General features: G+C 38.0%; 1 protein-coding gene across 2 annotated transcripts in view; it reads left to right on the forward strand.

Annotated features, from left to right (window-relative positions):
* The first annotated feature begins 40 nt into the window (after nucleotides 1-40).
* Nucleotides 41-13,519, forward strand: part of LOC132372997 (otolin-1-like) — a 71,654-nt gene continuing 58,175 nt past the window's right edge. For both annotated transcript variants that reach the window (XM_059935306.1, XM_059935307.1), the window contains exon 1: nucleotides 41-364. The gene's annotated coding sequence lies outside the window, so the exon portion shown is untranslated. The remainder of the gene's footprint in view (nucleotides 365-13,519) is intronic.

Genomic DNA, 13,519 nt, shown 5'->3' on the forward strand with positions numbered 1-13,519 from the left:
GCGCCCGCTGCCCTTTCCGCCCGCCTAGCGGCGCGGGAGGGAGCGCCGGGGCCGAGGGGCCGGGGAAAGGAAGGCAAGGGTGGATCTGAGCTTTGGCAGGCTGCTCTGGAGTCTTCTGCGGAGCACGCGCTGCCGTCCCTTTGTTGGAGCGAGGCAGCGGGGCTCTCCCTCCTCGCCACATCTTCCAGGAGGGGCAAACTAGGGCATCCAAATGACGGGGCGCTTGTCTCTCCCAAACGCTCGTTCTTAAATCCTTTCTAGTTACCCATTCAACGTTATGAAGCACCAGAAACCGTTTCTGATACAGCAATGAGGAGCTGGAATACTACAATCTTAAGGCTATTTGGCTACTTCCTCCTGAAAGGTAAGTTACGGATGATTTCCTCTATGAGCCACAGGTGAGGAAACTGAAGTTCAAACCTCCGAGAATTAATGTCAATATCAGTTTACGGCAATGTAACCTGCAGCAAGTAACGACCTGTTAATATGCATATAAGAATACTAGGGGAAAAAATGAATAAATCCACATCCCACCTTCTGCTCTAATTACCTCTGCCAGCTGGTGAAAACTTGAGCAATTGAGCTCTCTGAGCCTCAGGGAGGAGAGCTACCGAGAAACAGATTACCCAATAAACGGTATCCTGAGTCTGAAGCGCCCACATGGCCTTTAGAGAATGGACTGGATTATGCTAAACACCGGCCAGAGGGACTGTGCCCTGCACTCAACAACTACTGTGATACAGGGCTGTTAAGTGCTGCTCTTAGTTAACGGAGTCAACTTGGACTAGGTGTTCAACGTCCCAACGTCAGTTTCCTCCTTTATGAGAGTTTCTCCAAGGTACCACGGAAAGTAGACGGGATTATCATGTGTTAACTCCAACGTCTGATCCAACAAAAGCTGCTTGTTTTCATTCCCTATTCTCCTAAACCATTTACCCTTTTTTTTTCCCCTGGAATTACGTGTTATGTGGCTACATCAGGAGGCTATCTACCAAGTGTATTTCCTCACTGTATCTACACTGGTTACCACTGTATCCATCACAGAGCTAGAACACAGTAAATGTTTCCAACACTTTCCAAACTCAATTACTTGTCAACAATTCATTATCAATAATTATAAAACTATCCTGCCTTATTACTTTCTTACTCCATCCATGAAAAATAAAACCTAAAAAAAATTCTTAGGAAAAAAATAGCAAAATATGGAATATCTGACTTTTCCATGTAACTCATCTATATTTTTAAAATTACAAAGAGGTAAATGTTAGATTCATATTTTAGTTTGACTTCAATATGGACCATACAGTGAAAATTACATAGGTGTGTAAAAAAATTTTTTTTTAATTTAAAAATGCTGGTCCAGTTCTAAGTGTGATTAAATTATTTCTTAATTTTAAAGAGTGTAGTCTTAATTACGATTAAATAATATGCATGATTTATTCTGGTGAGGACTGGCCATTGACTTTCTTATCTAACAAAATGGTTATCATTGCTAGGCAGAACTGGATTGCAAGGGGAAAAAATGAGAGGACTTGAATTCTTCAAACTCCAATCTAATAGCCAAGCCCTTAAAAAATATATGTATAAATCCCACTACTGGGCATATACCCTGAGAAAAACCATAATTCAAAGGAGTCATGTACCACAATGTTCATTGCAGCTCTATTTACAATAGCCAGGACATGGAAGCAACCTAAGTGTCCATCGACAGATGACTGGATAAAGAAGATGTGGCACATATATACAATGGAATATTCCTCAGCCATAAAAAGAAATGAAATTGAGTTATTTGTCGTGAGGTGGATGGACCTAGAGTCTGTCCTACAGAGTGAAGTAAGTCAGAAAGAGAAAAACAAATACCGTATGCTAACACATATATATGGAATCTAAAAAAAAAATTAAAATGGTTCTGAAGAACCTAGGGGCAGGACAGGAATAAAGACGCAGACGTAGAGGACACGGGGAGAGGGAAGGCTAAGCTGGGACAAAGTGAGAGGGTGGCATGGACATATATACACTACCAAATGTAAAATAGATAGCTAGTGGGAAGCAGCCACATAGCACAGGGAGATCAGCTCGGTGCTTTGTGACCACCTAGAGGGGTGGGATAGGGAGGGTGGGAGGCAGACGCAAGAGGGAGGAGATATGGGGATATATGTATATGTATAGCTGATTCACTTTGTTATAATATATATATCCACCCTTGGAAAATAATTCATAAGTAACAGGTGTGGTCTCAAACCTCTGGAAGACCCTAAAATAATTACAGATGCATCCTGGGATTTCCTAGCATTTTGTGCTGGAATGGCTCCCAAAACTAGTCATCATTTTCATCCAAAAAAAAAAGCAGTGAGCAGCTGGGAGTTCTTGGTACTGTGCTAAATAAATCTAGAGAGAATTAACTAGACCAAACATGATCTATGTTGTTTCAATAATCATAATCAAAGAGCAACTTTGATACAGATGCACACGAAGTCTTCCATCCCTTTGCTCACTCATTAGCACATATTTACTAAACTACACACTATGTGTGTCAAAGTGCTACATTATGAGTATCCGATGTTGATCAAAATGAAGCTTCCGCTAAGGTTTTTTTCCTGTGAAATCACTTTTTTCACATCATTTACACCGAAGGAAAGCATCATGTCTTAAATTTGAGATTAGGTGGAACAACAATGAAAAAGAATCATAATCTAATTGTTGACAGCTATCATTTTTAAGCTATGACCGGTTTGGTCATGAAAACAAAAGGCACTCTGTTCCTAGTATGAAAGAAGTTAGAGCTTCCGCAACTGTTGGAAGGGCTGTGGGAGAGCAAGTCAGAGAGCACCACTGAGGATCTCAGAGTCCAGCCCCATCAGGGCGGTACTTCTCAAGAGCTTTCCTGAAACCACCGGAGTCACAGGGTCCCTGGCAGTCTCCCAACTATTCAGGGCTAGAGCCAGGTTTCGTGAGACTTAAAGTTTACATGATTTAGAGAGCTGACTTTGAGAATAAATAAAAGTGTGAAAACAAAATTGCTAGCCACTTCCAGACTCTTAGAAAGAGCCCATGCAAGAAAGGAGCCCCAAAGTTTAAACTTCATTAGCTTCACCTTGAGTCCACCCGCACCAGCTATCCAAGTCGGCAATGAAGATGCTGGAGTTCCTCAATAAGTTTATCTGGAAGCAGCTTTGAACCTCCATCTGCCCATGCATCTTCCTGTAACTGACTGGAAAAAAAATGCTGTCCTCTTCTGCCTTCTAAATCTTGAACTGTTGACTCCCATTGAGTTTCCAACCTGGAACCATACAGGAAAGGAGATTCTGGGAAATGTAGTGCCTGCCTTTGAGGGGGCTTAAGGATGATGCTGAGTTGACAAGAGACTACCCAGCATATCACCCTAAGGAAGAGAGTGCAATTAATTGACTAAAGAGATTAAGGAGAGTTTAAACCATTCAAGAGACTAAAGCTTAAGTATGGAAGCATTGCTATATGAGCATATCTAAAACTGGAAAACAGCGAAATATTAATCTACACCTGGTTGATTCTAAAACAACACAGAATTTGGAATAAAAAAAGTAGAGGAATAAGAGATCAAAGGTGTGTCATGGTCTCGAGCAATGTTCATGGGAGAAGGTACCCTGACAAGTCTCTGTCATTCACTAATAATGCATTCAATGCATTTATTGATTAGTCACATTAGGTGCCAAGGATATACAAATCAAGACCAGACTGGCCCTGTATTCAAGGAGCTTATGGTCTAGACAAGCACTGTCCAAATGAAATATAACTTGAACCCCAAATATGATCCACATGTGTAATTTTAAAATTTCTGGCAGCCACAACACATAAAAATAAACAGATGAAATTAATTTTAATACATTTTACTTAACCCAATATATCCAAAATACATATTATCATTTCAACATTTAATCAATATAAAAATTATTAACAATATATTTCATTCATTTTTTTTCTTTTGGTACCACCTTTAAACTCTGGTGTGTATTTTAAACTTATAGCATGTCTCAATTTGGACTTGCCACATTTAAAGTGCTCAATGTGGCTAGTGGCTACCGTATTGCCACTAGAAGAGTTATACAAGTCTTCTAGACAACTAGAAGTTTTAGCATGAATAATTCTCCAGAAGCCCATCATGGAAAACGTCCTGGCCCTTCAATCTGGACCATGCATCAGTCTGTGGTAACCCATCAGGGTAATGCTACCTATAACACACTTGAGCTTCCTCATGATGTATAATACCCAAAGAATTTACACGAACTATAATTCTGAAGAGCTGTAGAGTATGTATTGATAAAGTTAATCTACAGTATCCATTCCATGTCATCACTGCCTTTGCAAACATACACTCTCCTTCTTTAACTTTAATATATATTGGTACCAAAGTGAAGATATATTGTGGGCTTTCTTCATTTTCATTAAGAGAACTAAGAGTAGGTGTAAGATTGTGACTTATCTCTCTCCATTGGGAAACTGGATTTAGGATTTGGAAAATGTTGCACTTCTAGATCTGAGATTATTGAGAGAGGAGAAGCAATTACTGAGAACTTTCAAAAGCAGGTTTAAAAAAATCTGATTACTTCAGCAGATGCTGATTTTATATAAAAATTCTGGCTTCTAAAAGACTTCGTTAATAAATTTTAGAAGTTCTCATCACAAGAAAAGAATTGTAACTTTGTACGGTGACAGATGTAACTAGACTTATTGTGGTGATTCTTTTACAATGTATACAAATATTGAATCATTATATCATACATGTAGAGCTAACATAATGTTGTATGTCAATTATACTTTAATTAAAAAAGAAGCTAGTCAAAAAATAAATAAAAGACTTCGTTGCGTTGGTTTTGCTTTCGTTGGTTTTTCCTGAACTACTTAGCTAATGTTTCTCTAAAGACTAGCAAATTGGTGTACTTTTGGTTGAAGAACTTGAAAAGATTTTCTGATAGATAAATAAGAACCAGAAAGAAATCTTAGAAATTACCCATTTCAACCCCACTCATTTTACAAATGAGACTCAGAGAGATTAACCAACTTTCTCAAACTCATTCATCTATTTAATGGCAAAGCTAGAACCCAAACCTGAGTCTCCTTACACTCAATCCAGTGCTCTTTCTACTGTATATATAACTCTGGTTGAAAAAAATCCTCCTGGTCTGGCACTGAGTCTAGTGGTGTTTCAACTCTCCTCTTTGATTAAGTACATAATAATCGGAATCTGGTAAAATGTAAGAAACATGCAGAGAAATCTGTAAACACTCTGAACTCACTTCAGAAATAGACTGAACTGAGCAGGTTCTCTGGATACTGGAAGATGTTCATATCTTCCCAATTAGGAGCCCTGGATAGGAAAACAAGCAGCTGTGTGCAATTTTATTTTATAGCATTTTGGAGCTAACTCTCTGAAACAATGAATAAAATGTATTCTCCTCTTCCTGAAAAAGCTTCCTTCTGTCTCTTTCTGCAGGTTACTTCTCTCTCTTTTTTCTTCTTCCTGTTTTAATCTGCTTTCTCTATTTGTTTTCATCTTCTTCATTACTTCCCTATATGTCCTCACTTGTTTAGGAATTAAATCTCAAGGGATATCTAATCTAAATTCTTGTCTATAAAATCTAATGTCTTATGTTTCTTGGTGGATATGATAATTCTGGGAAATAAGTCTTCAACCAGCAAAGGGAAAAAGGAAAAGCTGCCAAAAGATCTCTTTTTCAATTTTTGCTCTTCAAAATTCTTTCCCCTCTCCTCTTTAATCTGAAATCTTCCTCTTAGTCAGACTTCCATTTTACCTCTATTAGCATCCCTAACTGCTCACTATAATGATCCATTTAGTACTCATTTTTTGGAGATATCTGTTTATTTTGATTTTGATACTCCCCCCAACATGGGAACTTTAGGGTAGAAATTGAGAATGAGAAAATTTGGAAGGGTAAGGAAGAAACTAGCTCCTAATAAGACTGCAAGAGAGAAGGATAAGTCAAGTCCCATCAGAGTTTTGACTTCTGTATGACAAGGGCATAATATTGAAGGGAAAAAAAATATGTGTATATATATATATATATATGCAAAAAAATTACCATAAACTAGCAATATTTGCTAGTGTAGTTCTGAGTATGTACCTATTTTGATATTACGAACTAAATATAAACAAGGAGAGTAATATCTACCTCTTCCAAGTACTTAGATCTCTAGAAATCTTACTGCACTCTGAGCAAATTTTTCTAGTCCTCTTTCTTTTATTCTGCCTTTGCTGAATCCCTTGCATCCATCACTATTGGCCTTGATCTTCTAATACATATAGGATGCTGGAGAGCAGAGTGTGAGCAAAAAGAAGTATAATAGTAGGACACCTGTGTCCTTACTAAGTTGTATTGTACTGCAATTTGTAATTACAGATAAGCTTGTTGCAAATTTCCAGAAACACATCCACCTAGTACTGTTTTGGATTAAGCCATGAAATACATTTTCAAAAATAGTTTTAGTAAAATAATCTTTCCTTTATTTGTATTCTTGCTTAGGCAATTTAGAGTAATTTTCAACATCATGACTCTCAAGCCAGTTTTTTCTTCTCTTTGGCTTATTATGCCATTTCAGGTGAAAAGGAGTAATAAATAAAATGGTTTCATTGATAAAGATGGAGCAATTTTAGAGCTTTTAAAGATGAAAGCAGAACTTTTAGAGTTTAAGCTATACCACAGTAGGAGTCCCTACAGCGAGAACTTACATGGATGGAAAATGAAAAAATCTAGGAGTTGTAAAATATCAACAGGGAAATTTAAATTTGGATAGGCTAATTTTTAAAAACAAGATTGCAAGAATCAAGTGGAGTGGTTTTGTTTGTTTTTTGAGAAGGTTACTTTATTTTGGTGGTGGTTAGGTGTGATGATTTTTTTGTGTGTATGTGTTACTATTATTATTATTTTGCCACTGTAAAAAAAAAACCAACTAAGCTAAAATCCTGTTTTCAGGATGATGGACCATATAAAGAAGTATTTTACAGTAAAGACATATATTACACTGTTTCACTGTGGCTACTCCTATTCTCCTGTATCTCAATTTCATGAGTTTCTATACAGATTCAAGGTCCATAATCTATAACTATAATAAAATGAAATATTGTCCTAAAGCTAAAGTATGGAGCCTGACATTTAAAAAGACCTGAAAGGTGTGTCAGGGTCTAAGAAAATAGAAGAATGCCATTTTCTTTGAATTTCACTAATGTATAATAATGCTAGCCAGTTATTTCTTTATCTTTAACAAGAGTAAACTAAAAGAACCCACATTAAGTTGTACCAAGAAGGATGTCAGTTTAATAACATCTGACAGTGAGGTGGTGAGAAATTCAGTCATGTGAAAAATGACTTTGAGGCAGCCCTGACTGGAAAGGTTCTAAAGTCAATCTTTGCGGGCAGGAGGTTGTTTGGTGTCTGGATGTAGTCTTGACTTACTGTGAAAAGCCCAGAGGGATGGCTTTTTATTTTTTTAATAATTTTTATTGGAGTATAGTTGATTTACAATGTTGTGTTAGTTTCAGGTGTGGAGAAAAGTGAATCAGTTATACATGTACATATATCCACTCTTTTTTAGATTCTTTTCCCATTATAGGTCGTTATAGAGTATTGAATAGAGTTCCCTGTGCTATACAGTAGGTCCTTATTAGTTATCTATATATAGTAGTGTGTATATGTCAATCCCAATCTTCCAATTTATCCCTCCCCCCCTTCCCACCTGGTAACCATAAATTTGTTTTCTATATCTGTGACTCCATTCCTGTTTTGTAAATAAGTTCATTTGTACCATTTTTTTTAGATTCCACATATAAACGACATCATATGATATTTGTCTTTCTCTGTCTGACTTACTTCACTCAGTATGACAATCTCTGGGTCCATCCATGTTGCTGCAAATGGTATTATTTCGTTCTTTTTTATGGCTGAGTAATATTCCATGGTATATATGCACCACATCTTCTTTATCCACTCCTCTGTCGATGGACATTTAGGTTGCTTCCAAGTCTTGGCTATTGTAAACAGTGCTGCAATGAACATTGGGGTGCATGTATCTTTTCAAATTATGGTTTTCTGCAGATATATGCCCAGAGTGGGATTGCTGGATCATATGGTAGTTCTAAATTAGGTTTTTTAAGGAACTTCCATACTATTCTCCATAATGGTTGTACAATTTTACATTCCCACCAACAGTGTAGGACAATTCCCTTTTCTCCACACCAGAGAGATGGTCTTAATTGGTATTTTAGTACCTGGATTTGACAGGAGCAGGAGTCTGCTCTGGAGGGTGATACTCACTTCAGTTCATCACTCAACTCTTCTTTACAGCTTAGGAAGATTTACTATGGCTGTTCAACGGGTATAACTGGGCACACTTTAGCCTTAGTTTCTGATCTCAATGTATTCTGGTCCCTCAAGACTAGTTGATACTTTCTTGACCTCTTTTATGGCTGAAACTCTTAATCAAGCTGTACATACCTACAGAAATAGGCCATAGTGGTGTTTGAAATAGAAGTCTGTCAAGAAAGTGCTGGATTGGGATTACTGATGCCTTTTCCTCCAGATGGGGACCAAACTTATATTGAGAGCAAGTTCTGTAATCAGAGGATTCCCTGATTCCTCAAATAAAAACAGGAAAAAAGAGACAAAAATATCTCCTAGGTAAAGACTTCTTATTCTCTTCACTTGACCCTTTCCAGTTGCCATTGTTATAATTTCATTTGTCCTTAACTCTAGTCCAGTTCACATTTGAATCCATCAGATTCTAAGATCTTTCTCTCATTTGCTGTTTTCTATAGTACTGAGGGTGGCACAGCTACCTGAATACTAATAGAGGCATCATTTATCTGGTATCTCTCATGGTCTAGGTACTAAACAGGGGCCTCACAGTTATTATTTCTAACCCTTACCCCAGCTCTGCAAGATTAGTATCATGACCCTAATTTTACAGATGAAGAAACCAAAACTTAGAGTGGTTGTGTGACTTGTCTAAGGTCATAGAGCCGGTAGATCACAGAACAGAGATTCAAACTCAGGTCTTTCAAGGTCCAAAGTCAGGACCATCTCCTCAACTCTACTCTGATGCTTCCTCCCACCCTTATCCATACACAGTATGTGAGGCTACCAGCTCTATAAAGTTATCTACCGTTCATTCAGAGAGTTAAGTTTGCTTGAAAATTATAGAGGAAGTCATCACTATTTGCTTACCTTTATCCTCCCAAGTCCCTCCATTTCTATCAAACTCAAAGGCTTAGACGCATGGAAGCAAAGTGAGGAAGAGGAAAGGAGAGATACGAGTAAAATAAATGGTGAGGCTATGGCTGTTTTCTGTCTTTTTATACGCTAGTTTTCTTTTTTTTAGTATATTTTTTCTTGTTTCTGTCTTACATGCTAGAATTAATCTCAATTTCCCCTTTTCTATAGTACTCCAACATCGTTTAAATTTCCAGTTTGATTTATGCAAATTAAGTTGCATTTATTTACGTCGCAATAAAAGAATTAGGAAGAATTCTGAACAACGGGGTTTGTTTCTGGGATTTTCTTTTGCCTTATTCCAAAAAGAAAGCCAAGATTTTGGCTGTTAGGTCTATAGGACCGAAGGCAGAAGCTGACCCAAGACCTCTCTTTCTATCATGAATATCCAAACTGACTAAAGATAATGTTCTAGAGTGTTCTGAATGGTAAGGGCAGAAGAGCTAGTGTCTTTGTCAGGAGATATGCAAAAGCAGAAGCCAAGACAAGAAGATTCTGAAGCCTGGGAGAGGGACGTTAGGTTACTGTGGGTGACTGGGACCGTGACCTGCTCCCTCTGGTGCCCCCGTAGGGACTTCATCATGTGGGGATGTCTGCATGGTGGGCACATTGGGGTTGCATCATGTTCCCTGGCATCTTCGACTCTGCTAAAGATTCCCATGGACACTGTGGCATAGAGCCAAGGGACCACCAGACTTGGACGTTCTCACAAGCTTGGACAATGCCCATCTCAGCAGCAGGCATGAATACACTTTGCTCTATGTAATATGTACGTAGGCTGAATATTTTTGTTTGTCTCTTACAGCTAGTCTCCACCTTTCTCTTCCCTGCTCTGTGCCTAGGGGGGTTAACTTTCTGGATGGTTTCTACAGACTTCTTTGACCTCTGGATTCCAATTGTGTCCAGCCATTGAGAGGCACTGGCAGGAGATCAGAGAAAGGGAGGAGAATAAATTGGGACATTTATTTCCAAAGATCTTTCCCTATGGGTTGACTGGGTCCCTTTACTGAAGACAGCAGATCCTTTCTCGCTGTATCTGGAGGTTGTGGGCAGGTCCCTCAGATATATGAGCTCTGCAACTTTTGCATTATGAGCTCTCAGACTTAAAGTATTTCTTTTACCGGACTGGGTCCAGAGTTGGACTGCATCCCTCCTAAATCAGACTGGGTCTGGGGTCGAACTGGATCTAGTTTAAACCAGACTGGGTCCAGTTTTAGGTCTCAGGTTAATAAGAAAAATTTAAAGGGGAAAAAAAGAGAAAAAGCGTTCCTTCAAGTCCAGAGAATCTGGGACTCCTCCATCTGGGACTCTGGCTAACTATATGTATGAAAATTATGGGCCCAGAAGTTGCATTTCTTTGAACAAGTAGGTTAATCTTATGAAACATAATCTTGAATTACAGTGGCCAGAGTGGAAAACTTTTAACCTAGATAAGCTTACCCATTTATGAGGTGCCCTAGAGGAAAAGGAGTCTCGGCCAAGAACTCAAAAGGGCAGAGGGAAAATTATTTTTCTTCCCCTACAGTTTCTGATCATCCAGATGGGACCTGCTGGGACACCCTTCTCACTCTGGAGCCTGCAGATGGGATCCTGGGAAAACTGGTGGAAGCTGACAAAGGGCAAGAATTCTTACCAAAGTCAGCTTTCTGGATCTCTGTCTGTAGTGCTTGGTCGAGAAAGAGACGTAAAATCTCATATTGTTCCTTCCTTTCCAAATTCAGACTCTTGTGAATTTAGTTTTGGAGTACCTATTGATTATCAATTCTTTCCCTCCCAGGGGCCGCTATTGCTTTCATTTGTCTTGTTTTGTGTCCCGGCTTTCCTCCCTTTAGGGCATGCAGGTGGTCAGTTCTTGTGTGTGCAGGCAGCTCAACCATCAGGTTTGGGACCCCAATATGGCTGGATAGGAATGTGGGTTGCACTCCATTTGCAGTAGCATCCTACTGACTGTTGCCAGGTCTCATGAGAATTGTCTAAACCTTTCTTCCTTTTGGTTATCTTTGGGAGTGGTTCTGGATCTTGGGAGGGGTATCTTTCAAACCCTCTTTGGGGACACATCTTGTGTCCATGGTTAAGCCATAAAAGGCTTATTGGTTTTGGTTCTGAGTCACTTTATAGGTATGCCTTTGGTTTAAAAGGAAAAAGGAAAAAAAATTTTAAGGTGTTCAATACAGCCAGAAATATTTACTGTTTGTCCTGGTTAAACCAGATAATAAGATATTTGAAAGCATTTTTAATTTTTTATATTTTCTACAGTACTGTACTGTATTTATTGATACCATAAGTTTACATCATCTGTTTACAAGATGAATCATCTGTCAGCACCTATATCAGTACTGTCTTATCTGACACAAAACATGGTAGATGTTATATGTATTACTAACACTGAACATCAAAAAATGAAAAGGTAATGTGAAAAATAAATTGACAGACTTTTTAAAATGAGCTCTATGATCAGATGATGGAAGCTGATATTCAGAGCTTGATAGAAACTTTTCTTAAGGTCTTCTTTTCTAAGCTAAAATGGAACAATGTACTCAGAAGGAAAGAAAACATCCTGAAGCTATTGTGGAAGGATTTAGTAAAACAGTCCAAAGACACACAGCTCCACATCTAGAACACAGGATTCTTTTGATTTCCATCTTTATTGGAAATCTTCTCCCTAATATAAAGCAACAAGTTAAAAGGCTGCATCAGTCCCTTGATATCTTTCAGGTTGCAACTCAATTCTTTGAGGAATTAGAAACAACTGTATTTTGTTTTACAATAATAGAAATGCAGCACTAGAAGCAATTCAAAGTCCACCAATCCTTTTTAACAATCCTCAAACCTTTCACATTCATCTCAAAAGGCTTACAGACATTGTAAAAGATCAGGACACTGGAAACAAAACTCCTTCTTGGAGAAAAACTTAACCTCTATTCTCTGTGCCTTTGAGGTATAAATTTTTGACCCTCTCTTCTCTAGGAACCCAAGGCCATCTTTTTGAAATACAAACTTCAGGGAGATAATCCTTTCCAGAAGAAAAATAAAAGTACCTATCTCATGGCTGAAATTTTTTAATTTTAATTTTAATTTTTTTGAATTTTATTTATTTTTTTATACAGCAGGTTCTTATTATTTATTTATTTTATACATATTAGTGTATACATGTCAATCCCAATCTCCCAATTCATCCCACCACCACCACCTCCACCGCCACTTTCCCCCCTTGGTGTCCATACATTTGTTCTCTACGTCTGTATCTCTATTTCTGCCCTGCAAACCAGTGCATCTGTACAACTTTTCTAGATTCCACATATATGCGTTAATATACGATATCTCTTTTTCTCTTTCTGACTTACTTCACTCTGTATGACAGTCTCTAGATCCATCCACGTCTCTACAAATGACCCGATTTTGTTCCTTTTTATGGCTGAGTAATATTCCATTGTATATATGTACCACAACTTCTTTATCCATTCGTCTGTCGATTGGCATTTAGGGTGCTTCCATGACCTGGCTATTGTAAATAGTGCTGCAATGAACATTGGGCTGCATGTGTATTTTTTTTTTTTTTTGCATGTGTATTTTTGAATTATGGTTTTCTCTGGGTATATGCCCAGTAGTAGGATTGCTGGGTCATACAGTAATTCTATTTTTTGTTTTTTAAGGAACCTACTACTGTTCTCCATAGTGGCTATATCAATTTACATTCCCACCAACAGTGCAAGAGGGTTCCCTTTTCTCCACACCCTCTCCAGCATTTGTTGTTTGTAGATTTTCTGGTGATGCCCATTCTACCTGGTGTGAGGTGATACCTCATTGTAGTTTTGATTTACATTTCTCTAATAATTAGTGATGTTGAGCAGCTTTTCACGTGCCTCTTGGCCATCTGTATGTCTTCTTTGGAGAAATGTCTATTTAGGTCTTCTGTCCATTTTTTGATTGGGTTGTTTGTTTTTTAATATTGAGCAGCATGAGCTGTTTATATATTTTGGAGATTAATCCTTTGTCCGTTGATTCGTTTGCAAATATTTTCTCCCATTCTGAGGGTTGTCTTTTCGTCTTGTTTGTAGTCTGCTTTGCAAAAGCTTTGAAGTTTCATTAGATCCCATTTGTTTATTTTTGTTTTTATTTCCATTTCTCTGGGAGGTGGGTCAAAAAGGATCTTGCTGTGATTTATGTCAAAGAGTGTTCCTCCTATGTTTTCCTCTAAGAGTTTTATAGTGTCTGGTCTTACATTTAGGTCTCTAATCCATTTTGAGTTTATTTTTGTG

The sequence above is a fragment of the Balaenoptera ricei genome, chromosome 10 (genome assembly GCF_028023285.1).
Source record: "Balaenoptera ricei isolate mBalRic1 chromosome 10, mBalRic1.hap2, whole genome shotgun sequence".
In the NCBI taxonomy this organism is placed as follows: domain Eukaryota; kingdom Metazoa; phylum Chordata; class Mammalia; order Artiodactyla; family Balaenopteridae; genus Balaenoptera; species Balaenoptera ricei.